A 27,174-nucleotide genomic window follows, 5' to 3' on the forward strand; every position below is an offset into this window, starting at 1 on the left:
TTTGTTATTTTGTTTTTACAAAAAAAAAAAAAAAAAAAAAGGAGGAAGCATCTCAGTCCATAGTCCAGGGCTTCATCCCTAACCCAGAACTGTGGTTTCTGGTTCTTGTGGGAACTGGAAGAAAAGAGGAAGCAATGGTCGGTGCAGCAGTAGCCCTCCCTTTGAAGGAGGCACCTGGATACTAGGGGCCATTTCCTCAGTGAACACATATGGGGCCTTTGGCCCAAGGAGCACCGTGATTTGGTGGCAAAGTCAGGCCTCAAATTCAGCTGTCACTGCCCAGTCCCCTTGTCTCACAGCTGCTCCAGTTTCCCTCTTGAAGGAAGAGCCGGTTGACAGGAGGTCCCCCTCTGTGGTGTCGTGTTGGTGAGCTGCAGGCACTGTGTGGCCCCTCTGAGCTTTCTCGTGTTACTCCTTTGCTGTCTGGGCCAAGAGAACTCAGTGCAGCAAGTTCTAAGAGAAGCCACGGAAAGCGGGTTGAATTGGGACAGTAGGGACAGGGGAAGGCGAGACTTGATCTGTGGGACAGGGCCCTGACATCAGACGCACACGTGCTCTGTGGGGTAGGCCATCGCCAGGTAAAGCTCGGGATGAGCAAGCAATGCTAGAAGCTCTCCATGCATGGTTTTAAAACAAATTTGTGGTGCCTCTGATTATCATGAAAACTAAATATGCCCATGAATGCAGAAGTGCTCTGTAAATATCAGCACAAGTACAGAAGAAAGTCCTGGTCTGTGTAACTTGGTTAGAAAATGCTGATTCTCGACTGTGTCCCCAGCCCTACGTTAGAAGCTGTTAGGTCTCATTCCTGACCACCTGAGGCTTTGGACCTTCTCAGTGTGAAGTGCTTTGCAATTATCACCTTTCCTTCCATCCTCCTTCCAATACACCTTAATTAAGCACCTATTATAAGTCAACTTCAGGGCCAGGAGCTGAATAATACAGAGCTCACTGTCCACCAGGGAGAGTCAAGAGCAAGGGGGGAGGTAGGAAGCCCAGTGTGGTAGCCATTTCTCTCACAGAGAAATATACGGGTTCAAAAGACACAAAGCAAGGAGGCAAGGAGCAATGATCCCAGAGAGGTTTCTGGAAGCTTCAGACAGAAGGGGACTCCTGGGTGAATGAAGGAGCAGGAGTGATGAAAAAAAATCCTCACGGGAATGGTGGGCAGAAAGAGCAGCCCACCCAGGGACAAGGAGGGGTGGAATCCTTTGAGGGAGGTCTCTATGTACACAAAGGCATCAGTGAACAACAGGAGGGAGCCTAAATTCCACTTCTAGATCTCCTGGTGCAGACCAGGAGGAATCATGGAGCTTAGACAAGTCGATGGCCATAAATGGAACAGGCACGTTTCCAGAAACTCATCACAGTGTCACATGGAGCAGGCAGGTGTCACATGGAGCAGGCAGGCGCCGGCCAAGCCAGCCTGTTAGTGAGTGGAGCCCAAGAGCAGAGGGCTTGAGGCAGATGGCTGAGCTTCTAATTCAGACCCTGGCACTTCCTAGCTCTGTGACTTTAGGTTGCTATGAACCTCTCTGAGCCTCAGTTTCATCATGTCTACATAGGGACAGGTGACCTGGGCATTCTCTCTGGAACTCATGCCCTCAGTTGGGAAGACAGTTAGAAGGTGGAGTGGGAGGGTGGGCAGAGGCCAGCTCACGCTGTATGTGGCACCAGGGAGACTGAGAATAAGCTGTTAGTCTTCCCCGAGTTTTGACAGGCCGCCAGAGAGTCCAGGAGAGGAGTGGAAGCCCAGAGGAGGAGCACTTCTCTCAGCCTGGGAGGTCTAGAGTTTTCCCCAGAAGCACCAGAAGCAGCACTAGGCACCTCCCTGCAAGATAAGCCGACGTTAGCAAGTCTGAGAAGGAAACCAGGGGAATTCCAGGCCCAGGGAACAGTAGGAGCCACGGAGCCAGGAGAGAGCCCAGGGCAGCTCTGTCCAGCGAAGACACCAGATCTCCGGGGGGGGGAGGTACACAGAGGCCTGAGTGCTGTGTCAGGGAAATTGGATTTTTTTCTCTCACTCGCAGCAGAGAGCCATTTGGATCAGAAGCAGGAGGGGAAGAATTAATTAGGCTCTGGCCTCTGGATGACAATGGAGGGAGGTCCAGGGAGAGGCAGGTGGCAGAAGTCCTGGATGCTGGCCTGGAAGGCGCTGGTCTGAGGTCAAGCTCATCATGACAGCAGTGACGATGTCATGCAGACACCGATGTCCCCAGGCACCTGGTGGTGGCCTCTCTCCTGACACAACACTCCCTGCTCCAGAGAGGACTGGGCCCAGGTCTTCAGGGAATCCCCTCTGCAGGGGCGGCCCCCTCAGGCCCGGAGGTCCACCTGACCACAGGGAACAGCACCTGTGCTCAAGCAGAACAGAGCCCTCGTGGGAAGGACACACCAGCATTTCACAGGGTGAAAAATGCAGCCCCACTGCTGAGGAACTAGAATCAGGAACCGCGAAGTTAGGCACATGACTCCGCTCCCACCCCCCCACACCCGCCTGGCCCATGGCTTCTCTTCTCCCCTCTTCTCTCCATTTTCCTGACAGCCCTCTCTGTGTGTGAGAAGTGCCCAGCTGCCAGGCTATTGCCCTACCCCAGATGTCCTGTTGTGGAGGAGGTGAGCACCCTGGTCTTGGCTCCAGGGTCCCGGGGAGTCTGACTGGCTGCCTCCAGGAGGGTCCCCTGCTCCCTCAGCCCTGTGGCCAGGACGGGGGTGGTCTTTTGAACGGCTTGGCTCCAGAGCCTGCTCCTGTGGTAGGTTGGAGGTGCCACACTGGACTTGGCCCTCAGAGGTGACCTGTTCTATATAGACCCTGTGCCTGAGCCAGGTAGAGTCTGTCCCAGGGCATGGGGGTGTCCTGCCTTTGACGTAGCCAGTAGGAGCTGCAATCCACAGGCGTCTCTTCAGGACAGGAGGCAGAGGCATTGAAAGCCAAATTCAGAATTCTCCCCCCATCTTGCTATTGTGGTTGGTAAAGCCAAAAAAAAAAAAAAAAAAAAAAAAAAAAGGTCTGACATGAACTTGTGTTTGGGAGTAGTAAAGAGGCAGGTTGGGCCTTCCAGTGCTGGGGGACAGGTTCAGGCCCCAGGGACCCAGTGAGAGGCATAGCTCTAGGAAAGAAGGGCCCTGAGACTGCAGCCTGGGGCTGGGGGCCCAGGACTTCTGGGGACGGCAGGGGCTGTGTGTTCCTTGGCTTCTCAATTCCCCTCAGACTTCATGCAGCACCAGCCTGAGGAGCCAAAGCCGTGGGGTTGTTTTCCCCAAATGTGAAGGAGTCTTCCCCTGCTGGGTCTCACCTGCTGCTGAAGTTGGGTTTCTGAGGAATTCTCATAAACCCAGGAAGCTCTGCAATCATTTTCATATATTACAAATCCCCAAACAGCCAAAGCGGCCAGCTGTCGCTGGTGGGACAGAAAATGGCATGGGCTGCTGGGGGATGGGGGTCCGTGGTGAACTTGAGGTCCCATTCTCATGTGAGGCGATCCACCTCCCGGGGGAGACAGGATGTGGCGAAGCGGCCAAGCACATGACCTCTGGCCCCTGTTCCACCTGGTGCCATGCCAGCTACTGATACCTCCCCATCGGGATCTCAGGCCAATTGCTTGATCTTGCCAAGTCTTAGTTTTCTCATCTGTGAAATGGGAATAATGATAGTACAAGGAGGATTTAATGAGACGCCTGGGGAAAGCACTTAGCTGGTGCTTGGGCAGGCTTGGTGATGTTAATAGTTTTAATTATTGCTGTCTCTGCTTTGGCACACACTGCGAGGCCTCCGCCCCGGTTTCTTGTGGTTTATTTGTTGGTTTTCAGTGGCCAATTATAATGCATCTGATGTGCTAGCTACCCTGCCTCCCCTGTGTTCTTTGAACTCCCCTCTGGGCTTTCACGTGGGCTCTTTTCTCCCCATATAAACACTCTTTGTGAGCACCAATGGACCAAGACCTCAGCATCCCTTAGGGTGATGCTCAGATCGCCCCTCCTTCACCAGAGCTTGGCACTGAACCCCAGAAGGAGCTCCCCCCACACCCAAGGCTCAGCATTTCAATGAACTTCTGAGAGAGAGAGAGGCAAGGTCATGTGAAGCATGGAATTGCAGCTCTGGGTGCCAGTTCAACACACACACACTGAGCTAAGGGATCCTGGCTTTTCTCTGCTTCAGTTTCCCTATCAAATGCAGAAAATACAAATAGCACTTTCTTCCTAAGGTCATCGTGAGAGTGAAATGAGTCAATACTCGCAAAGCTCTGACAAGACTGCCCGGGAAGGGCTCAGTGAAGCTTGGCAATTTCTATAAAAGAATCTTAAAAAATATGAACGTTAATGACTGTATAAATTTCTATCGTGTGGGTAGATCATAATTTATTTAACCAATCCCTTGTTGAGCATTTACTCAATTTTTGTTGAGGCTGTTTCCAATTTTTCACTATTATAAATAATGCCGCAGTGAACATCTTGTATATAAATCTTTCTGTTTATCTCTGATGACTTCCTTAGAACTCCCCCCAAATTGCTTGTCTTAGAACAAAGTCCTGTTCCTCAGACTTTTCAACAATGTCCTTTGAAATAAAAGTAAAGCCTATTTTCCATCAGAGAATGGAACATATGGAACATGTTAGCCAAGAAGTGGTTCAGGAGGAAGGTAGAAATAGGTTCAAGATGGGGTTGGATCGGTGTCAGCATGTCTGACACAGAGACGTTTGGAAGCTCCCCTCTAGCCCCCTTCCTAGAGGAGAGGCAGGGTCTGGACCCTCAGGGACCACTGATTTCTCTCTTTGAGGCAATTCCAAGGAGCTTTGATGTTCTTGGTGTTGGAGCAGCAACAATGACAGACCAATAAAGGCCAGTTAGGCAGTGACACGCGACTCCTCCAGTCAGTAGGGGGCGATATCGCCCGTTGCTGTCAGTGATCCGAGGTGGATCGCTTGCTCAAAGGCCTTTCTTTGTTGCTGCCTTAAAACTTTGGCTTATGTTCTATGTGCTCCTCCTGCCTGTTTTTCTTCCCTCCCTCCCACCTTTACACTTTCCAGCATCCCTGTGGATTGTCATGTACTCACCCCCTTCATTTAGGAGGAATCCAGCACGTGCTTCCCCTAGGCCAGACATCAAGATTGTTTTCAGACTCAGATCCGGACACACTTGCTTTGGAGGCTCCACGTCATGCACATCAAACAGATTAAATATAGTTATTTTTTTTTCCTGTGAAAAATTATAGGAATTATTTTTATAACTTTGCTTTTGAAATTCTTTGGCTACAAGTAATTCATTTGATGGATGGTTGGCTTTGATTTCTCTGCAATTATCAGGGGTACTCAGGAATTCTTGCAAAGTGAGAAAATCTAACCTGCCCGTCGTTTTCAAACATAATGAAAATTTTATGAATACTAAATGAAACCATTAATGAGGTTGATGTCATATTTTGTTTTGTAGACGTTTCATTAAAATTTTATTCAATTCTATCACAAAGTTTTCCCTTCATGTTTTGGAGCCAATGATTTGGTTTTCCGGTGTGTGTATGTGTGTGTGTGTGTGTGTGTTTTATTATTTTTTTTCAGAGATCTCTGAAAAGTTCTCAGACCCTGTAGTACTTAGAGGATAAGAGAAGCCTCCCAAGCTTGTGTTAGTTCAAAGGTTCAGTGCAGTTTGTAGAGAGCCCAGAGCTTACAGGCCACAGAGGGACATATGAACAAAGGAGGAAAGGTATTGTTATAATGGAATGTGAAAAGGACCCAGGGAAAATGCCATCTTCCCCAGTCTACCTGTGGGGCAGAGGAGTCAGGGAAGATGTAGGTGGTCAGGCATTGCCCAAGCCAGAACCCGAATGACATCAGGATTTTCCTAAGCAGATTCCAGGAGGAAAGGCATTTAAAGAGCTGCACCAGAAAAGGATCTACAAGGAAACAAAGCTGGTTGCCCACTCACTTGGCCTGTGCTGATCTCTAGATCCTTGTCCTCCCAAAGGCATTGCTCATCCCCTGGGAACTTATCAAAAATGCAGAGTCTCAGGCTCCCAGACCTTCTGAATCAGAGCTTTTTTCCATTTTAACGGGATCTCTTTGTGTTGTGTCTGCAGATCAAGGTCTGATTCCTATTGGATCGGGGAGAGGCCTCCTGGATGGGTTGGGGATGTAGAGGCTGGGGAAGTAGGAAGGTGGCCAGTCTGAGGTCCTGAAGTTGGAGCACAGCAGCAATTGTTCCTCAAGTTGTTTTCAGGTTTGACCTGAAAGTCCAAGCCCTGGGGGCCCAGGAAGTTTCCACCATGGCTTGGAGGGTTGAGGCTTTTCCACCCACTGTGCCCACACCATCCCTTCTGCTGGCTTCTGCTCCAGACAGCCTGTCTTGCCGGCTGGCTTCTTCAGCCAGCACAGCACAGATTACCTAATAGGCTGAAGGCTGTGTGCATAATTTATTCCTGTGAGTAATTGATCACATTAGGATGAGCAAGGGGCAGCACCAGGAAGAGAAGGAAGAGGAGACATCAATAACCAGGGGAGGGGAGGGAGCTCCGGTCAGCTAATCAGACGCCTCGCTGAGCCAGCTCTTTGAACATAATGGTTCATCTTGTGGCTGTCGGTTGACCACAGCCTCCCTGCCCTCTCCCTCTCTCTCTCTCTCTCTCTCTCTCTCTCTCTCTCTCTGTGTGTGTGTGTGTGTGTGTGTGTGTGTGTGTGTGTGTGCGGCTAAGCCTTAAGAGGAGTTAGAGTTAGTGGAAAGAGCTCTAGACTGTCAGGAAACTTGGCTACTAGGTTAGGGGACCTTAGGCAAATCACTGCTCTCTGGGCTGTGGATTTATTGGCTACAAAAAGGAGAGAGCTGCAGCTGCAGTTCTACACCTGGCTGATACCAGAATCTCCAGAAACACTTTTAAAAATAGAGACTCCAAAGTCACATCTTCTAAATGCTGCTCCTGGAGTCACAGGGTGAGGACAGACAGGTTTGCTCCAGCAAGCATCTCACATGACTTGGGCATAGCTGGTCTCATGGGCCGTGGGGAACTACTGGGTTAGAAAGATAAAGTCTGAGCTCCTGCCCAGCTGACATGTCCAGGTGGTCAGTATGAATGGATTACCCCCTTTTGTGTGCGTGTGCGTGTGTATAATACTAGGGATTGAACCCGTGGCCTTGCACATACTAGGCACGTGTTCTCTCATTGGAATACGTTCCCAGCCTTCCCAAAACTTCTTGTGGGGCATCAGCAGTCTGAAGAGGGGGAGAGGGAAGACAAGAAAGTCAGAAGACTCAACTCCCACACTCTGTCACTGATTCATTACAATTCCTCCCCAAGTGACACATAACTCACCTATATATATACTGGCAAGTATCAGAGTCCTTCTAATGGAGCATCATTTCACTGAATGTAGAGACTCCCAAGCGTGGGGAGATTTAAAATGTGCAGATGCTGGGTCCCCACTTCCACACAGATTCTGCTTCAGTACATCTGGGGTAGCTCAGGATGATCCAGGTTTAAAGGCTGCCAGGTAATCCTGAAGGTCACCCAGATTTGTAAGCTGGTGACCTGCCCAAAGGCATTGCTCAGTGGGACATGGTATCCATGGAAGTAGGGAAGGTCTAGTCCAGGGAAGCCACTGGCATGTTGGCAGGAAGCACAGGCACATCCTCATTCACCTTTCAGCCTTCAGGTGAGCCCAGATGTATTCTGCCAGTGGAATGCTCCATGGTGTTGCACCAGAACAAAAGGAAGACCTTCCTGACTAACATGGTAACCCTGGGCCAATCATGGGAGCTCCCTGAATCTTTTCGTCTATAAAAAGGGACCATAGTAATCCCAACTCCCAGCCCAGTCAGGAGGATTTTGTAGACAACTTGGAGATTGTGCTCTGGGAGTGGCATGTTCAATGCACTTTGCCCACCTGTCCCTACGGCCCTCCAGCCACCTGCACTGGGACCACTGGGAGCCAGCCCAACTGAATGTCACTGTCTCTCATCCAAGGAAAGCAAGATTTGGAGAGGGTCTGCTTTGTATCAGGCCAGGGGGGCCAAAAATCATGCAAGGAAACAGACCCTCGGGTTTTGGTCCAGAGGGTCTTTTCTGGAATCATTCTACTCTGCCCATGGTCTTCTGCCACGTACTTTTGTGTTTCCTCTAATCTTTGGGGCCTTGCTTGATACCCCAGTTGGTTAACCAGGGAACCCAACCACCGACAGAAATCTCTTGCACCTGTCACCTTCTCTACATCTACTTTCTACTTCTCATCCAGCCTGGACTATTGCAGAACCCTCCCAACTGGTCTCCTTGCTTCCATTACTGCCCCCTATGGACACATTCTTCTCACAAAAGCCAGAGAGTCCTTTGATGACATAGATTAAATGATCATGTATTGCTTTTGACTGACTTCCTGATCTCATAGAATAAATTCTTGCCATATAAGGAGTACCGTGGTATGCCTTCTCATTCTCTGAGGATGAAACCTGTAATTCTTACTCTGGTGACAAGGACCTTCATAAGCTGGCCATCTACTTCTCATTTTGTGGCCATGTTACCTATCCCCACTTGCTTTGCGAGGCAGAAAAAAAAAATTGCTGTATGTTCTAACTTGTTCCATTTCCTTCTTTGGCATTAGCTAAACTCTGTAGTAAGGCAGGACCACCTACTTGAGTTCTAGCCAATGGACTATGAGTAGAAGTGATGTATGTCATCTGCAGCCTTGACCCCCAAATGTCCCAAGAGCCTTTTCACTTTGCTCTTGGCTGCACACAGAGGGTCCTAGGGGATGACAGAGTGGCTGATTAGAAAGAGCTTGGGTTTTGGAACACTAAGTAAGAACCAGACACCTGGTAAGAAGTAGAAATAAACATTTATTGTCTTAAATCACTGAGATTTGGGGTTATGTGCCCTAGCTGACAGCATTACCCACCTTGACTAATGGCCTATGCTCAATTTCTGGAATATGTCAAGATTGATCCTGCTTCTCCTATGAATGCTTTTCCCTGTTGGTCCTCACATGCTAGTCTCCATCTTAACCTCCAGGTCTTAAGTCATCATCCTGTCATGTAATGGAAATGTAATAGAACAGAATGGCTTCACATCTTGGTGAGTGTAAGGCCAAAAAGCACACCCAGGAGATAGTGGAGAAAGAGTTATTACCTGCAATGGGTAAGGAGAGCACTGGGCTTTCTTCAGGGTTCACCCTGAGGAAAAGAAGCATGATATATATATATATATATATATATATATATATATATATATATATATATATATATATATATATATATATATATTTGTACCTGGAATTGAACCCAGGGAGCTCAATCACTAAGCCACATTATGCATGGGATTTTATTGGGGGAGATTATACATATTCATATAGGAATGCACATTAGGAGGTAGGAAGATTGCTGGGCATGCTCAGTTTAAGGTCATGGTTCAAGAAAGAAAGATGGTGGACACATTTCTGGGCATGTTTGTTTTGCGATCATAGAGCTTGTGTTCAAAAAGGAAAGATGGTGGACACAAACACTTCTGGGCATGCTCAGCTCCGTGGGATGGGCCAAGTTTACTCTAGGTAGGTTGCCTAAAAGAATGAGTCTAGTCAGAGTAGCTCTGTGATCTTGGCTGGTTCTCCATAAGTTTTTCCAGAGTCTTAGCTGAAACAAAAGGAAAGACAACTCTGAAAGTTCTTAAATTCAGGAATTTTCCCCTGAAGGTGATTCCTTCAGTTAGCGGTGCACACAACTATTGGCCTATATTTATGCTCATGTTGAGATTCAAATGTGTTTTCCATTGTGTTTCCCCCTAGAATCTAAGCTCCCATAGGCATGAGTCAACTCTTTCTAGTTCACCTTTCTGTATCCTTGGCCAAATGAAGTCTCTGACAAAAAGTAGTCATTCAACCGCCATTAACTGATAGGTTCAATGAACGAATGAACCAATTATGTATGATTCAGTTTAATTCAATTCAGATATTTACTGGGCATCAACTTTGCAGAGGGCACTTGCACACAACGAATGCATTTTTCTATTCAATTCTCATTACGACCCCAGCGAGGAAGGTATGATTATTATCCTCACTTTAAATACAAGAGTCAAGAGGCACTGTCAGAAATCATAGCACAGAACCTTCCCATGTGGCATCCTCTGATGGCCATTGTTAGAGAAGTACGCTTAGATAGACGTGAGTGAGGGAGGTGGGGAAGGAAATCCAGTGTTGCCTTGGGCCACACCCAATGGACCAAGACTCTGCCCAGGAACTGTCTTCCTGCAGTCAGACAGCTCCCTGTCAATCTGGAAAAAATGGACAAGATCTATACTGGAAATTTTTCAAAACAGTGAAATTTGAGCAGGCACACGAAGCCATGTAACTGCCCCAAGCTGCAGGAACTGCCCCAACTATACGAGGAGGGAGGTTCCCAGACCTGGAAACCCAGGTCATTTCCTCTCTTGGAGACAGTCCCCTTCATGTCAGGATGTACTTCCATTTCACTAAATTAATCCTTTATACTTTTTTTTTCTCTCTCTCTCTCTCTCTCTTTTTGGTACTGGGAATTGAACCCAGGGGGGCTCTATCACTAAGTTATATCCCCATGCCTTTTTTTATTTTTATTATGAGACAGTATCTTGCTAAATTGTCCAGGCAGGCCTTGAACTTGCAATCTTCCTGTCTCAGGCCCTCGAGTTCCTATGATTATGGTTGAGTCCCACTGTATCTGACCCCTTAAGCCTTTCAACTCTCTCTTTCAGGCAGAAAAGAACCAAGGAAACCTCCACCCAGTTAACACCATCATATTCCTGAAAGGTAGGTCTTATATCTCCATTTTTCAAAAGGAAAAACTTAGATTCCGACAAACCAAGTCCCTTTCCCAAGATTGCATAGCTAATGAGGTCATGGACCTGGGACTGGAAGAGAATACAGACCCAACTCTTTAATGGTGCTATTCTTCCTGCAGTCTGACAGCCTCATTAGAAATCCCCAAAGACTATCCTGACTGTGGGAGAATTGAAGGCATGGAATTTCTCCAGGGTCCTGTGAGCGTGGTTTGCAATGGAATTTTGTTTTAAATGCAGGACCCGTTCTCCTCCTCATGCCTGGGACTCACGGATGCCATTTTGCATCTTGGGCATGCAGCTCCGGTTTCATGTATGAGCCTGGCTGGTCTGGCCACCATGGATAAGTTGGAGATGGGAGTGCCCAGGTTCATTTGGGGAGAGCAGCCGGAGCTGTTGATAGGCAGAGATAATCTGTGATTAATTATGGCAGATGAAAAGTAGGAAGCAATGAGTCTTTTCTGAGGGTTGGGCAAAATGAGGAGCCTCACTCTGCGAATGCATTTGGAGACGGCACAGTCCCTTCTGAAACCAGCAGTAAACTTTAATGGCTGCAAGTTCTGCGACTTGGCGGGCTTTGGATTGGATGGCACACAGAACTCATGAATTCTCTGGGGTGGGAGCTTAATTAGGGTGCAATTTTTCAATTATGGAACATTGAGCAAGCTTCTCCCCAGCCCCCAACCCCCACCCCAAGCCATCCCTCAATGGATACACTCCATTTGTCTATTTTCCTTTATTTCTTAATCATTTGATGATATGACAGCAATTATTTGTCATTTGGAAGAGAAAATTGTCACGGAGCTATTGTTTCCCTCTCGAAACCCCAGCTCTTCGGTGGTGGCAATGGTTGGAGTTTGATGAATGTTTTGCATTCCTGCCGCCCCTCCCCCACTCCCACCCCGGGTTGGGGTGGCAACGGGGAAAACATTAGCCAGTGACGTGGGCCTGCTGATGGAAACGCCATTTGTGAAAAGGCACGGAAAGGAGCAGGCTCAAGTTGAAAAGAGCCACAGTCCAGAGCTCTGGGCCCACCCACAGTCACCTAGGTTGGGGCTGTGGGACATTTGCTTTGAGAAATTTGGTCATTTCTCAGAGCTAATAAGCTCTGCTTCAGAATCAGGAATGCGAAACCGAAATGGAGCAAAAAGAAAAAAGGCAAAGGAAAAAAAGAAGCACGCCACCAGGAAAGGGGAAACTTAAATGACTTTGTTTAAATGTCATGGTACTCTCAAAGCCCTGTTCTCATATGTATGCGAGTTAATTAAATGGAAAAATGTCAAATTAGTTGCTTAAAATATTAATGGCAGGAATTATCCCAGATTCTAGAGCCGGCAGAGTAGAGGAAACTAACCTTTCAGGGCTTAACCCTTTTTTGGTCTTCCTCCTCTTGCAAAATTTGCATTTCTTTCATCCAGGAAAATCTCCCTTGCCTGCGCCCTTGGGCTTTGTAGGTTTCAGGATGGGAGCTCTCTGGGTGCTTGCACACTGGGATGCTCTGGTGACAGAGGACTCGCTGGTGACATTTTATTTTTACAACATCCACTTTGCCTAGGGGATTTGAGGTCCCTGGAAAGGCCTAGTAATCATGCGTAGGTCTGTTGTGGAATCCGGGTAATTTGCCATTTTTTTTCTTTTGGTTTTCGAAGGGGATTTTGGTTTGAAGGGCTCATGAAAATGCAAAATTGAAATGATGACACAAAAAGTGTGTCCAGGTCATCAAATGTTGATTCAGTATCATGGGATCCAAAAGCCTGAGCTACTTGAGTAAAATGGTGAGAAAAATGGAGAGTCACACACTCAAGGGTATAGGGTCTGCGAGGGGCAGGCCCGGAGCTCCCCAGGGTAGCATCATGTTAGCGTGTGGGGAAACCAATACCCCAAGAAAATGGGGAGCCTTCCCACAGCCACGTAGCTTTTGGGTGGGGAATCGGGCTTGCTTATTTATGCAACACTGGTCCTGCCTGCCTGCCTGCCCCAGGGACCTGACTAAAGCCGGGGAGGACAGGGCAACTCAGTATGAGGCGGTGTCTGCCACATGCTTAGCTCAAGGAAGGGGAGGGGAGGGGAGGGGAGGGGAGGGGAGGGGAGGGGAGGGGAAGCATGGTGGTGGGTTTCAGGGAGGCCCTGCCTCCATCAGCCAAAGAGTGTTCCCTGTCCACCTCGGCAGCCAGCTGTGCATAAGACTTATCTTCTCCCCATTCAGGCAAAGGCAGGCGGGCAAGGAAGGCCTTTTATCAAGAAGTTGAGGCTGGTCCAGTGTGGAACAGAGATATCGCAGGTAAATCAATCATCAGCTCAACCCTGGCAGGGAGACCTTTCTCTGCTTGACAGGTTTGGCAAATGGGAGCGATTCTGGAGGAATGTGGGATCCTGCCACAGGCAATGGGGTATCTGTTTACTAATAACAACAGAACTAGTCTAGAAATGCCAAATAACAGGTGTAGGGCCCGACTTCCAAAAGGATTATCCACAGGAGGAAGGGGGTATTCTGAGATGCTCTGTGGAAACCAACAAAATCCAAAAACAAAACAAAATAAACCCCAAATAATTTAGTATTTTAATCCTTTTTCATGGTAGTGGGTAGCTTGAAGCATGGTCCTTGAATATATCCATGTTTGAGTGCCTGAAACCTGTAACTGTTTCTTTATATGGCTCTGGAGGTGTGACCCAGTGAAGCATCATGAGATGGAGAGATTATCCTGGATCACTTGGGGGCCCACTTTGAAAGGAAGGCAGAAGGGCAAATCAAGGAGCAGGTGATGTATCAGAAGGACAGATTAGAGTGAGGAGTTTTGAAGATGGAGGAAAGGGCCATCAATCAAGGAGTACAGGGGGCCACTGGGAGCTCAGAAAGCAAGGCATCAGAAGGCCCCAGCCCTGCCAGCAGCTTAACTTGAGCCCAGGGGGGCTAATTTTGTGCCTCTGCCCTGAACTATAAGAAAACAAGTGGTGCTGTGTTAAGCCACTCAGTTTGTGATGGTTTGTTATAGCAGCCACGGGACACTCATACATTCAGTCATTGGTAAATAAAACTCTCCATGCTGTTTTCTCATTTCTGGCCCAGGAATCTGCTTCCAACTATGAGTTGGGTACAGTTTCCCCCTCCTGTTGCATTCTAGGACAGCAACTGCTAGAGGTGTGCTCTGCTGAGGGAACTCCAGGAGACCCTTGCTGTGCCTGTGCCGGCCACCCCCCTCTGCCTACCTTCCATTTGCCAAGGGGAGTCCCAGGACAACCCAGCACCAACGGGAACTAGAAATAGACAAAGCAGCCTACCCCAGCGAGAGGCCCTGCCAGGTCACATCGCAAAGGTCAGAGATATAGGCTTCTAACGTGGGGGAAGGGCAGTAAAAAGTCAGTCAGGAACAATAACCAACCTGTCACACTTTTCTGGAGGATTCATAATGCACATAACACGCAGGGAGCTCTGAGAAGCCCTGGAGGGCCTCGACTTGCCCGTTTAACACAGTGTTCCCGAAGCTTCTGGGAGCCCAGGGTCCGACTCCATGGTGTGCCATGAACGTCTGGAGAACTGCAGCCTCAGAAGTTGGGGGAGGAGAGGGCGAGGGAACCAAGGGCCCTGAGGAGTGAGTTTGAGGAAGCAGATTGGGGCGGGGTCAGCAATGCCAGAGAGCAACTGCCGGTGTCCTTGTGGCTGGAGGGGACTCTTTCTCACGAGTTTGGCACTCTTTCCTCTGTGGCAAAGAACTCAAAACGAATTGTGCCGTCTGGAAGAGCAGACACGGCCCTGCTGGAGTCCAGGCTTCACTGGTCCCAGGGTCTCTTCAGAGCCCCTCAGTCACAGAAGGGCTCCTGTGCCCCATCAGAAAGAAGAAGTGGGTGCAGCTGGGCGTGGGGCCATCCCAGAGGCCAGGGAGGCCAAGGAAGGAGGATCACAAGTTCAGAGCCAGCCTCAGCAATTTAGTGAGACCCAGTCTCTCAATAAAATATAAAAAAGGGCTGGGGATGTGGCTCAGTGGTCAAATGCCCCTGGGTTCAATCCCTGGTCCACCCACCTCCCCCCAAAAGAAGTGGGTGCAGCAGGTCTCCCACTGAAGTCTGAGCCTCTCAAACGCACTTACAGAATCTCTCCTGGGATGGGTGCCGGTCAGAGCCTCTCTCGGACAGGTGGCATCTCACGGACTGCAGGAGACACTCAGGAGCGAAGAGCTGAAGCCTTTGACACATGCAGGGTCCCCCGCTGGTCTGTGAAACAAGACGTCCCTGCTTCCCGCCTCCCATGCAAAGAGCTGCCACTGTGCGGGGAGGGCTGGCCACTCTGGGGAAGGGTGACTTATTGGACAACGCCCATAATTAGCCTATTTCCATGTAACACATTTTAATGGAGGCCATTACAGGCTAATAAAAGGAAACAATAGTGCCATAAATCCCACAATCAATAGAGGGAAAGCAGCGAGGCTGGGACCCAGAGGGCTTCAGCAATGAAATGTCCCTTGAAATTGAAAGATAAGGGGAAAGCAGATTGGCCAGCTCACTCCCTCACTCATTCAGCAGATCTTTGGAGGCACAGACCAGGTTCCAGGCTGTCCGCCAAACTCCTAGGAGAGAGATCAAAGCTCAGGATAGCGAAGGAGAAAGACACCAGGACAGAAAAGGCACCCTGCGGTGTGACGGACATGGTGGATAACGGCGAAGGGAGCCCAGGCTTCTAAGAGGCACAATGTTCAAAGGGGTTTTGAAGGATCAATAGGAGTTTTCTGGGTCGAGGAGAGAGCTGGGGAGGCTGATGCTAAGAGAAGAAAGGGCACATGGAACGCTCAGAGACAGGAATGAGCCTGGTGAGTCTGGGAACAAGCTGCTACAGACGTGTGTGGCTGCAGGGGCAGGGTGGGGAGGTACCCTCTTTGCCAGCTGGAATTGGGATTCTTTCAAAGGCCAGAGAGACTGGTGGGAAGGCAGTTCCTAGAGGAGGTGCTGCCTCAGAGGAGACTGGGGACGAGGAAGCCCCTCGTCTCAGGCACTCTTCTTGGGCCTCAGCCTGCCTCCCCATTGAGAATGACCAGAAACCTCACAAGTCCCCATGTTGCACCAAGAGCATGAGATTCTTAGCCTTGAGGTCACCGTGGGCCACACTTCATCTCTCTGAGTCCCAATGGCTTTATAGGAAGACTTCTCCTCAATAACTCCTCCATCCAAACATCCGACCAGTCTCCAAGGCCCGCTGATTTCACATACCTAATGTGTTTCCTTCCTTTTAGTAGAGGCCACCAGCCTATCTCACCTTGAAACTGTCAGAGTCCCTTGCTTCTCATGGCTTCTGTCAGGGGTCCACAGAGAGCCGCTAGCAGATATTTAGATTTCTGGGGCACACACATCTTTTGCATATTCTTCTTTGGTGGAAACAACCCAATTGTCCATCAACTGGTAAATGGATAAACAAACTGTGGTATGTCCATTCAATAGAATATTACTTAGTCATGAAAATCAGTGAGGTCCTAAAACATGGTACAACATAAAAGGACCTTGAAAACAAGCAAAAAAAGTCAGACACAAGTGGCCAATTGTTAACAATTTCATTTATATGAAATGTTCAGAATAAACATATCCATAGTAGTTGCTGAGGGCTGGGGAGGGGATGACAACATAGGTGGGTGATGGCTACAAGGTATAGGGCCACTTTCTGAAGGAATGAGGATGTTCTAAAATTGACCCATGGTGGTGATTGCACAACCCCCTGAGTACTGTAAAAGCCGTTGAATCATACACTTTTCAATGGCTGAGTTATGTGTGAGTTGTATCTCAATAAAGCTGTAGTTGTTTTTAAAAAGATAAAAATTATTTTTAACCCATAGGTGGTATGAAAGCCATCATGGGGCTGGATTTGATCCCTGGGGCCATGGTTTGGTGATCTGGAGTCTACACTGCTGCCAAAATGAACTGTCTAAACGCAAATCTGCTCTTGCCACACCCCTGCCAGGAAGCCTTTGGTGGCTCCTCATTATGCCCAGGATAAAATATGAACCACTTGGCTGTCTTTCAAGGTCTTCCTCCGTGTCCCCAGATGGTCTTTCTGGGTTCATGTTCTCTGTACCTCTCTGCACCATCACGCAGACAAATGATCATATATTTGGTTCCCTTTGACTTCGTTTCTGCTGTACTCTCTACCCTCCGTGTTTTGGAAAGTTCTTGATCCTGTCTCAAACTCTTCCTCTTTTTCCCTTCCTCTGGGGACTCTTCCCCAGTCCCCCTGGAAGAATGAATCAATTCTGTGGTGCTTCTTGCTGTCTTGTCTTATCTGTTTATCTATACATCCCCATGAGACAGGGGGCTCCTGAGCAGCCAAGAAGCAGAGACTGTGCCTTTTCTTCTTGGTGCAATAGTACTTGGTGCCAATGCCTGGCGTGAAGTCAGCCTCCAGGAGCTGCATTCTGAAGTGCCGAGGCCCAAGGAGAAGCAGACCAGCTAAGCCATATCAGAGAAACTCAGCAACATCCCATGCCCCACAGTCTCTGAGAGCATCTCCAGTATTCCAAGCCCCTTGCTTTCTATGATAAAACCCAGGTCCAGAGAGGGTAACTTACTTGCTTGGTGTCACTCAGCTATTAGGGACCAGGCCTATCTGGAGTCTGAGGCTCCACCCCAAATCTGGGGGCTCTTGTTGCTCATCTCCATGTCTTTCTGCATCCCCAACAGCAACACTGGGAGATCTGACCATTTGCCTCAGCTGGGTTTTATAGCCATGTCCCTGGCCTGGCTAAGCCGAACATCCCAAGGGGCAGCAGCACGCTGTCCTCATTCCTTCTTCTCTGGCCACTCTTGAGCTCCTGAAAAGGGGACAGCCACCTCAGGAGTGACCCAAGGAGAGGCCAGAACTTCTGGGTGTCACTGGCTTCAGGAATGGAGCATGGCCCAGCTGGACCCCACTGGAGCAGGAGGCTGCACTGGGTTCTGGCCTGGATCCCAGGGCTGGAGTGACCGCCTCCGTACCTGTTCCACGTGTGCTTTTCCTATGCCTGAGGACACCCCAGGCTGACTGGGGTCTGTGTGTGTGTGTGTGTGTGTGTGTGTGTGTGTGTGTGTGTGAACAGAGAGAGGTATTCCTGAGCCAGCTGCAAGATCAAGATCTTTAGAGGTTCTGCTGAATATTTCAAGAAGACCTGGGCTTTCACTCAGGCTCATTTCTTCCACGTAAGTGCACATGCGGTCAGTTTTCACCTTTGCTGATGAAGTCCCTACTATGTGCTGGACACTTGATCCCTTAACTCCTCACAGCAACTCCTTGCAGTCGCTGGTGGAACAGTCCTTATTTTAAGAGGAGGAAGCCTTGCTGAAACTCACCACGTGCCTAAGGCCCTCCGGTGGCTGTGGTGGAGCCTCAACCAGACTCAGGAGTTTACAAAAGTCTAGCCTTTGTTCCGGCCCCACTGGCCTTGTGCCCTCCTGTCCTCGGGGTCGGAGGACTCCTTTGGACCAGGCACCAGGTTATGGCAATGACTCACCTGCAGTCTGCCCTTCTTAGTGCTCTGTCCGTGTCTATGCAGTGCTTTCTGCCCACCAGCCTCGCAGACAGCTTTTCTAAAATGGAACAAACTCCAAGCTACTTTCCAGGTCCAGTCATCTTTTCTTTTTTCTTTTTGGTACCAGGGATTGAGCCCAGGGGTGCTTTACCACTGAGCCACATCCCTAGTACTTTTAAAAATTTTATTTAGAGACAGGGTCTCACTGTGTTGCTTAGGGCCTCACTAAGTTGCTGAGGCTGGCTTTGAACTCACGATCCCCCTGCCTCAGTCTCTCCAGCCCCTGGGATTACAGGCGTGCACCACCCCTTGTTTTCTCTTGATTCTCTGACTTCTGAAGCTTAGAGATTGTTCCAATGTCCGTCGTTTAGCAGAGGGAGAAATCAAGATCCTGGGAGGTCAAGCAGCAAGCCCAAACTTGCACTGAGATTAGAGTCATATCGAAGGCTGGAAATGGCAGCCTTTGCTGTGGGGTGTGGCTGCAGTTTGAGGGGCCATTTGCCTTTTCCTATGTGTCTGCAAGTGGAAGAGTGAGAACAGTAGCTCTCCATGAAACAGGCAGGCTGATGCCAGCTCCTGGGAGGAGGCACATCCTTATGCTCGGTGCTTTCAGAATCGTGGAAGATTTCCTGGAGTGGTAGTGAGCTCCCCGTGGCAGGAGAAAGACCAGCAGAGGCTGCAGAAGCCCCCAAGGGCTGCAGAGCCTGGATCCGAATGAAGGGGATTGATGGCACTGGTGCCAACCCAAAGAGCCATGACCTCAGGGGCTAAGGCTCCTGCTTCCCGTCTTGGAGAAAGGGGGAGCAGGGAGGCAGGGAGTGGCTTTCAATGAGGGAAAAAGCCTTCTGCTCAAAGAGGTCTCATGATTGGCCATCAACCACCGTTGCTGTGAAATGCAGGTCTAGGCCTCTTGCTCCCCCCCCCCAGCACCCCCAGGAGGTGTGGAACTAGATGAAAGGCCTCTGCACTTAGAGTTTGTTATGGAACCTTCACTGGGGAACCGAGTCTAGAAACGGGTGGGGATTGTCCCAGAAGCTCAGCTGGAAGTGATGGTGCAGATAAAAGTACAGGAAATGGCCAGTGGCTCAATTCTGGGCAGCAGCCCGGACATCTCCTCAGACCAAGGGCTACAGACCTCAGGAATCGGCATCCCTGAACCTTGGAGCGGGGTCCAGCCGGTCTCTTCCAGTAGAGATCTGCCTTCATGGCTGCCTCCTCCTAGCTGCGGTTCAGGGACACTTGGCTTACTATCTCTGAGTGGGTTTCTGCATCTGTGCAATGGAGACAGGGAGTCCTCCCTCAAGAGGTTATCAGTACTTGCTGAGAGCAGGAATATGATGTTCCTAAATAAAGCTGGGGAAGGAAGTGGTTTGAGCCCCACATCTTGATTTACTGAGTGGGGTAGTCACCCTTCACAGTTTCTTCCTCAGCCTGGGGTCAGCCCAGACTGGATGTGGTTTCCTGTGTGTGTGTGTGTGTGTGTGCGCATGTGTTACCTGCCTTTCACTGGCCCTGAGGTTCATGTCCACTCTGATGAGCTCAGAACTCTCTCTCAGACCTGCTCAACGTGCCTCAAAGAGATGCCAGGACACTTGGGCGGAAAACAGTGGGTGCAAAGGGCACACTGCTCTCCTAGGGTGGGAGTGGGAAGAGGGTATTGCTCCTGGAACACCAGATAATGATGCAAGCACAGATAATAAAACAACAGCACATAATTAGGATTCTCTTCATTTAAAGTTTATCTGCCACCGATTTTCTGAAATCTTTGATGTCTGATGCTACCTCTATTTTGGAATCTGTGATAGGTCCATATCTGATTGAGCAGCCCGTCAACTAGTTATTTTCTTTAAGTATCTCTAGGTCTTCTCAAAGACAACCTTCCCACCAGCCTGTCTGCCGCAGGAAGTTTTGTGAATCACTGAACCCCTGCTTCCAAGTCAGGCTATTCTTCAGGAGGTGGGAACCCGGGGGTCAAGCTGTGGCCCTCACCCATCCAGGGGAGCAATCCTTCCTCACAGAGTTGGTTCAAGGCATAAGAGGACATAGGGCAGTGGAAGAGCTCTGTGAAAGCTGGCCCAGTCTCTTCTGGTTGGTGTTTGCATGAGTGAACTCCACCGTGGCAGTGGACAGCCTCTGTACCAATGTTGTGCTGGGCTTGGTGACTCAGAGATAAACAGTACCTAACTCTGCCCCCAGGAGCCCACAGCCTGTTCTTGTTTCTGGAAGCAGACTTGGATTCTGTGGGCCTTCTCTACCCACTTGGTTTTCTGGGCACAGTCTGCTCCCCTGTGACTTTGAGTAAGGAGTTCTTCCCAGGCTTCCCTCCCCCGGCCTCCCAGAGCCCCACCCCTACATGCTCAGTCTGTGGGAGTGAGAATGGGAGGGGCCTCCATTCACTCCATCCAGGAGGCAACTGAGTCCAGAGAGGCTCAGAGGGTGGTCTGAATTGTCCCCAAGATCAATAGCAAGGTGGCACCATGCAAGCCCAGGACTCCTGCCTATATATTTTTTTAAAGTCTTTCCAAGAGTTTATGTACATTTATTCTTAATTGGAACATAGAGTATAATGATTTCATAACAAATAAATGACTCAGCCATAAAAGGGAAAAAAGGAGGAATGGGTATCATTTTGGCTACATTATTTGATCTACAAACATGCAGGTTTTATTATTGGAAAGAAAATCTCTGTGGTGTTTCTGCAAATGCACCGAGGACTGCTGCACACCTCGATTGGAAAGGAAACAGCAAAACAGGACCCAGAGAATAGTTAATGAAGTTATCTGATGGATGATACAAGGACCGCTCAGCGCCATGCCAAGGTGGGTGGACAGTGGCTGGAGAAGGGGCTGTCGGTTCTCATTGTTCAGGTCACCAATTGGCTGACTTATGAAAGGATGCACACTGCCAGGACCTAGAGGGCACATCACAGGTGTGCGTCAGGTACACACAGGACACCACGTACGCACACGTCTCACAGGTACGCATGCACATAGCGTGTGTGCCCAGCCCTGGTGTCGCCTGTACCCAGAGCAGCACAGCACTGCTAAGTTCAAGGGCCTCTGGCTGAGAGGAGGCAGGCTGGACTCAGCTATCTTGAGGGAAGGCATCTTAGGAAGGGCCCTTCCCAGCCCTGAAGACTAAGCTAGAAGAGCCAGAGCCTGGAACACTGCTCCTTGTCACCTGGCACCCACGCAGGCCGAGGCAGGACCGACTTACTGTCTGGACTGGGCCTTCCCACCCTTCATCAAAGGAAGACGTGTGGTCCTGGCCCTTGGATTTCTCCCAAACACTGTCTCACTGAGTTCTTCCAATGGAGGACACTAACTGGAGACCCAGGGGCCTTCTGTGGCCTGCACACAGGTTTTATTTGACCAAAATATCTTTCAATAATTTCAGTAGCTGCCCGTGTTGAAACATGAGGCATTTTCACATGTTAAAAAAAAAAAAAAAAGCAACCCACAAACCTGGCCTTTCTTGAAAACTTGGGAAATCTGACCACTGACCACAGTGGGCTGGGTGCCTGCACAGCCACTGTCCCCAGAGCCAGCAGAGCGCTCACTGCTCTTTAGCCAAGGGTGTGTTGGCCAGGGTTCCCCGCCCAGCCAGCCTCACTCATCAGCACGGCTCGCCTGGCCCTGTGGCTTTTGTATTTGTGACACATGCCCAAGTCTGTCTCTATGTCACAGAGAAGGAAGTTGAAGACCAGCTTAAAAGTTATGAAAAACAAAGCTCCGAGAGCCCTCTTTTTCCTTTTCAACAAGCTCTGGGCCCCCAAACAGCTGGGCCCACAGGAGAGGCTGAGCTGTTGGACGTCACCCCACCCCCACCAGGGAATGCGCGCCCCCCGCCTCCCCACAAGCAAGGCATTTTCCCAGATTAAAGATTCCAGGCAGGCTGGGGCTTATTTTCCACCCAGTGTCTGGGTCATATTTTCTCCTTCAAGTCATTACAAGCTCCCCTACTCTGCAGCCCTGGGTTTTGAAGGCAGGGCCCGCCTCCCCTGACAGCGCCAGCCCACTGGTGCAGAGCTCGAGAGGCTTTTCTCTGTTCCCTTTCCATGTGCCCCCACCCGCCTTTGCGCTCACTGGGTGCAGCTTGTCAACATTAAATAGCCACCTCTTGTGGTTTCCTCATAACAATTCCTTAGCTCTTGGAAGCCGGGCTGTGGAGCTTGCATATGTAGAGACCCAATTTTCGCACGACAGGCTGCTTGGCAGATGGGGACCCAGACCAGCCTCCAACGTTTAGCTGAGTGTTAAGACGTGGGAAACTAGGTGGCTGTGCACCAGCCCTGACTGCTGCCAGCGCTCAACCTTAGAGAATTTTCATAGAGGAAAACAACAACAACAACAAGAAACCCAGCAACAACAGTGACACACACACACACACACACACACACACACACACATACACAAACCCAACAAAACCACAGTTTTCCTTGCTCCCCCAAACCAGATGGCAGATGGTATGGAACCAATAAAACACAGATTCAAACATTTGTTTATTTAACATTGAGTGTAATATGGCTTTGTGGTCCCTTGCAAGGAAACACCAACCTTCCAACCAAAGAAAAGATGAATGTGAGTCAAACCTCAGGGCAGCGTGCGGACGAGATACTCCTGGGAGGCCCAGGAACGCTGGGGCCAAGGGGAGCTCAGTGCCAGGCGAAGCCTCCTGGCCTGTTTACCTCTCTGCCTGAAGAGCTAGGAGGTCTTCATTAGGAGCCCGGACTAAAGCTCTGTTTCTGATGTCTGTCTGCCTTTTGTTGATGTCCCGTCCAAAAGGCAGCCAGCCACATGAAAAATGTTTCTGCGTCATTTCTGAAACAGCTGCGGAAGACATTGCCCTGGGCTGCCAATGCAAAAGATCATGAGAAAAAAGGCCCAAGCCCTTGAGAAAAAGCTCTCTCTGTTTTGGCCCTTCAGCTTTGGGATATTGGAGAATGAGAGCATGATGAGGCAATGCAGCTTTCCCTCTTTGCTTTGACTTCTAGGAGACTCGATCCTAAATTCTATGCTGAGATAAAATAATTATCTGTATTCGTTAAGATTTTTTTTTTGAGTTACAAATGACAGAAACTATTTTAAATAAAAAAGATAATCTATTAGGTCAAGGAAGTGCAGATGGCTTCAGAGATGGCTTGATTCAATATTAAGAGGCTTCCCTTTCTAGAGGTCAGACATACTTTCCCTACAAGCCAGTCACTCTTTCCCCAGACTGCCCCAAACTCACATCCTCCCAGTTCAGCAATGCAGCAGGAAGATCTCTTACATCAGCTCTGTCAGTAAAGTCCTCCTGGGGGGACCTGAGGGCTCTTGTAGAGATCTATGCTCATCTTCAAACCAGAGACTGGGGTGCTCTGATTGGCCAAACCTGGGCCACATGACCCAGGTGGGAAGAGGACAAGGTTAGCTGTGCCCCAAGTACATGGAATATATATATATATACATAAAATGGGAGGGAGAAGGGGAGCAGATCACCCTCCTGAGCCTGAAATTCTGGTATGTCTGTCTATCCTCCTCCCCCATACCATAAAATTTTTTTTGAAAAAAATTAATGGTATTAAATATACATGTCTTTCATAGGAAGCAAACCTGAAAGTTATTAAATCCAGGAGTAGCCTATTCTAAATTAATGAATAAAGAAGGAAAAGTCTGAGTCAACTCTAGGATCTGCTGTTCAGAGAGGTTCCTCAAACAATCCTTGATGCAGAATGTGAGAGCCAGAAGGAAGGTTGGAGACCAGTCTGCCCCCAGTGCTTGGGTGGAAGATGCAGCTCTGAGCTGCTGCCTTGCCCAAGCTGGACAGCAAATCCCCTGCAGGGTCTGGAACCTGGAGCTCTGACATGGAGCTGTTCCTGTCCCAAGGCTTTCTGTTGCCTCTCTTCTTCTGGAGGCTCTCCCCAGGCTGACCTCCAACCTTCACTTCCTCGACCTTCCTTGTGGACTCTAGCTGTGAGGTGCCCTGCAAAATTTTTTTTGCCAGTGGATCAATTAATAAGAGTAAAACTGAATTTCCCAGGACTCTTTGGGCCTTTTGATTCAGATCAAGAATGCATCTTTAACAACGATCTATTTATCAGTTTATTAGTTGTAACCAATCACCACCACAAAGGTAGCAACTTTGAATTACATAGGTGTTTAAAGTGGAAGGCCAGGCTAGGCTCAGCCCTCACTAGGTTGCAATCAGGCTCGTATTCTCCCCTGCAGGCTTTGCTGGAGGAAGATCCATGTGGCTGTTGACCGAGGGCCCTAGGTTTTTGTTGGCTGGGTGCTGGAGGTCACCCTCAGATCCTAGAAGCCTCCTACCCCTGGCTCCTCACTTCATGGGTCTCCTCAACATGACTGCCTACTTCCTCCAGTGAGCAAGGAAGTGTCTCATTCCAGACACAACATGGAGTTTTATATAAAGTCCCAGAATCATGAGATTGATGTCCTACCACCCCTGTCATATCTGATCACAAGAGCAGCATCCCTTCAATTTTTTCTCTTTTGTAGGTTAGAAGCAAGTTGTAGGTGGTGCCAGGGTGAGAGTGGTTAGGATAATAATAATTATGAAATATTATTAGTATTCTACTTTCTGCACAATTCCTCACACTGTGGAGACTCACCCACTGCACAGCCACGCCACGTAGCGGAAGGCCCTACACCACGCCAGGGGGGGCCCGTGGCTGTGCACACAGAGCCCCGTGAGGCTGATGAACCTGTGGATGACGGAGAGTGGGCTGCAGGAAGGTGGGTGCAGAAGGCTGCGTGTCTGAAGGGGCTGGGGTCAGACGGCATACGTGACTCTTCCTTGGCCTGGAAGGACAAGAAGAGGAGGTGGTCAGAGTGGGTTTCCCCTGGGAGGTGACATGGGCACAGGCTTGATGGGAGAACCGAAAGTGGACAGGGAGACAAAAAGGTGGCAGAGAAGGCCATGATGGGGAGACAAAAGAGCCAGGTGCCTCTGGGGAGCCACAGTGATCCTGTGTGACTGACGGAGAGCCCTGGGTGACCGGGCGAGGCCAGCTCATCCAGGGATGCGGAAACCAGCATTAGAGGTATCCTCCTTCTGGGGTCCGTGCAAGGCCACCATGAGTCCTGGCAGGGCCACTGGGTCAGCGGCTATGGGCTGGGTAGGCCTGGCTTGTGTGTGTGGAGGAAGAGTCCCGGCTCTGCCCCCCAAAATCCCCGGGGAAGGCAGACCTTCTTAGGGTGGTTTCGGGCAGCCAGGCTGTCAGAGTGAGGAGTTCTGCAGCCAGCAGCTGAAGGGAAGAAGAAAAAAGCCCCAACAAGCCCTGCCTGGCTGCCCTTGACCTAGCGGCACAGCGCTAAGTGCAAAATCTGTCATCTATTAATCTGTTACAACTTGACAAAAGGGACTTTGATCAGGGGTTGTTTTCCCCCCTTCTTAAGTTTCCTGATGACACATAATAGCCCACTTCAGCCGTAGGCCCGGAAGCACGGCCATCATTCTTTGCTCATTTCAACCCCGTGGCCTCCTCCCACTGTGGCTTCTCCCCGCCCTGATATTAATTGGCCGGTAAGTGGTTACATGTGTTCCTTTTTATGTGTCAGTTGGGGTCTGTTATTTGAACTTCACAGCTATTTGGGAACAGAGCAGTGATGCTCTGGGCCCAAGCTGGGAAAGGGACCATCTAGAACATGTCACATGTCCTCCTGCCTCCTTGAGGCCTGGGCACTACCCACCCTCACCCCCACTTCCGCCCCACCTTGCTCCTCTGGCCTCAGTCCACCCTAACTTGGCAGCTCTGCTCTTAGAACCATGGAAGTTCACGGCCAGAAGAGACCTGAGGGAGCTTCAAACTTTGTCTTCTTACTTTCAAGTTAAAGAAATTGAAGGCCAAAGAGGGGATTTTTTTTCCCCCAGTAAAAAAAAATAACATTTGCTGAGGGTCTACTCTGTGCAGATTTCTTACATATGTTCTCTTATTTCACTCTCAAAATAGCTCTCTGAGTTAGGGATCACATTACTGTTACCCAGGTAGGGAAACTGAGACTCTTAGAGACGAAGCAGAGAAATCCTTGAGACTAAATTGCCTAGGATTATACCCTGGCTCGAACACTTACCAGTTCTCTGATCTTGGGCAAGTTATTTAGCTTCTCTCTGCTTCAGATTGCTGGTCAATAATGGGGCCAGTGTGAATACCTCCTTCAAAGGGTTATTATGAAGATTAAACTAATGTTAGAGTTTTTGATGCTTAGAACAGTGTCTGGTACGCAGCAAGCACTTACTATATGTCAGCTGCAGCTCCTCTGAGAGGCAGTACCGCTCAATGGTTTCAAACTCTGCTTCTGGGGTGAGATGTTCTTGGCCTGAATCTCAGCGACATCCATTACCAGCTGTGGGAATGTGAGTGAGCAAGTCAATTATTTTCTCAGTGACTGAGAAGTGGAGATGTTGCTGATGGCTGTGGGTCACTCAGTAAAATAGTTCTCTATGTCACTACTTTGCGGTGAATTCCACCCATTGACAATCCCTCCAGCCTCGTGGAGATCTTCAAGGTTCTCATCAGAACTTTACTGACCTATGAATCAGTAAAATTATAAAAAAGAAAATTATAAGTAAAATTTTATAAAATGATAAAAACAAAAAAAAAAACTATCAGTAAACATCATCAGAAAGATGAGAAGGTAGTGCATCCCCAAACAAAAACAGAATATAAAAAGAAAGGGAGAGATCAACATGAGAATACAAGAAAAGATTTGAAAATGAAAATAAATAGATTAAAAAAAACTATTAAAAAATCTTTTAAAAAATAAAACAATGTTTGTAACATGAGGAGAATTGTCAGAAAATAAAAATATAGACATATTGAAATAAGAGAGAAAGGTAAGAAACTTGGAAGGCCCACCTAGGATAGCTTGCATTCAAATGGCAAGAGTTTGAAAAAGAGAAAAATAGAGAAAA

Source organism: Urocitellus parryii, chromosome 6, assembly GCF_045843805.1.
Source record: "Urocitellus parryii isolate mUroPar1 chromosome 6, mUroPar1.hap1, whole genome shotgun sequence".
Classification (NCBI taxonomy): Eukaryota; Metazoa; Chordata; class Mammalia; order Rodentia; family Sciuridae; genus Urocitellus; species Urocitellus parryii.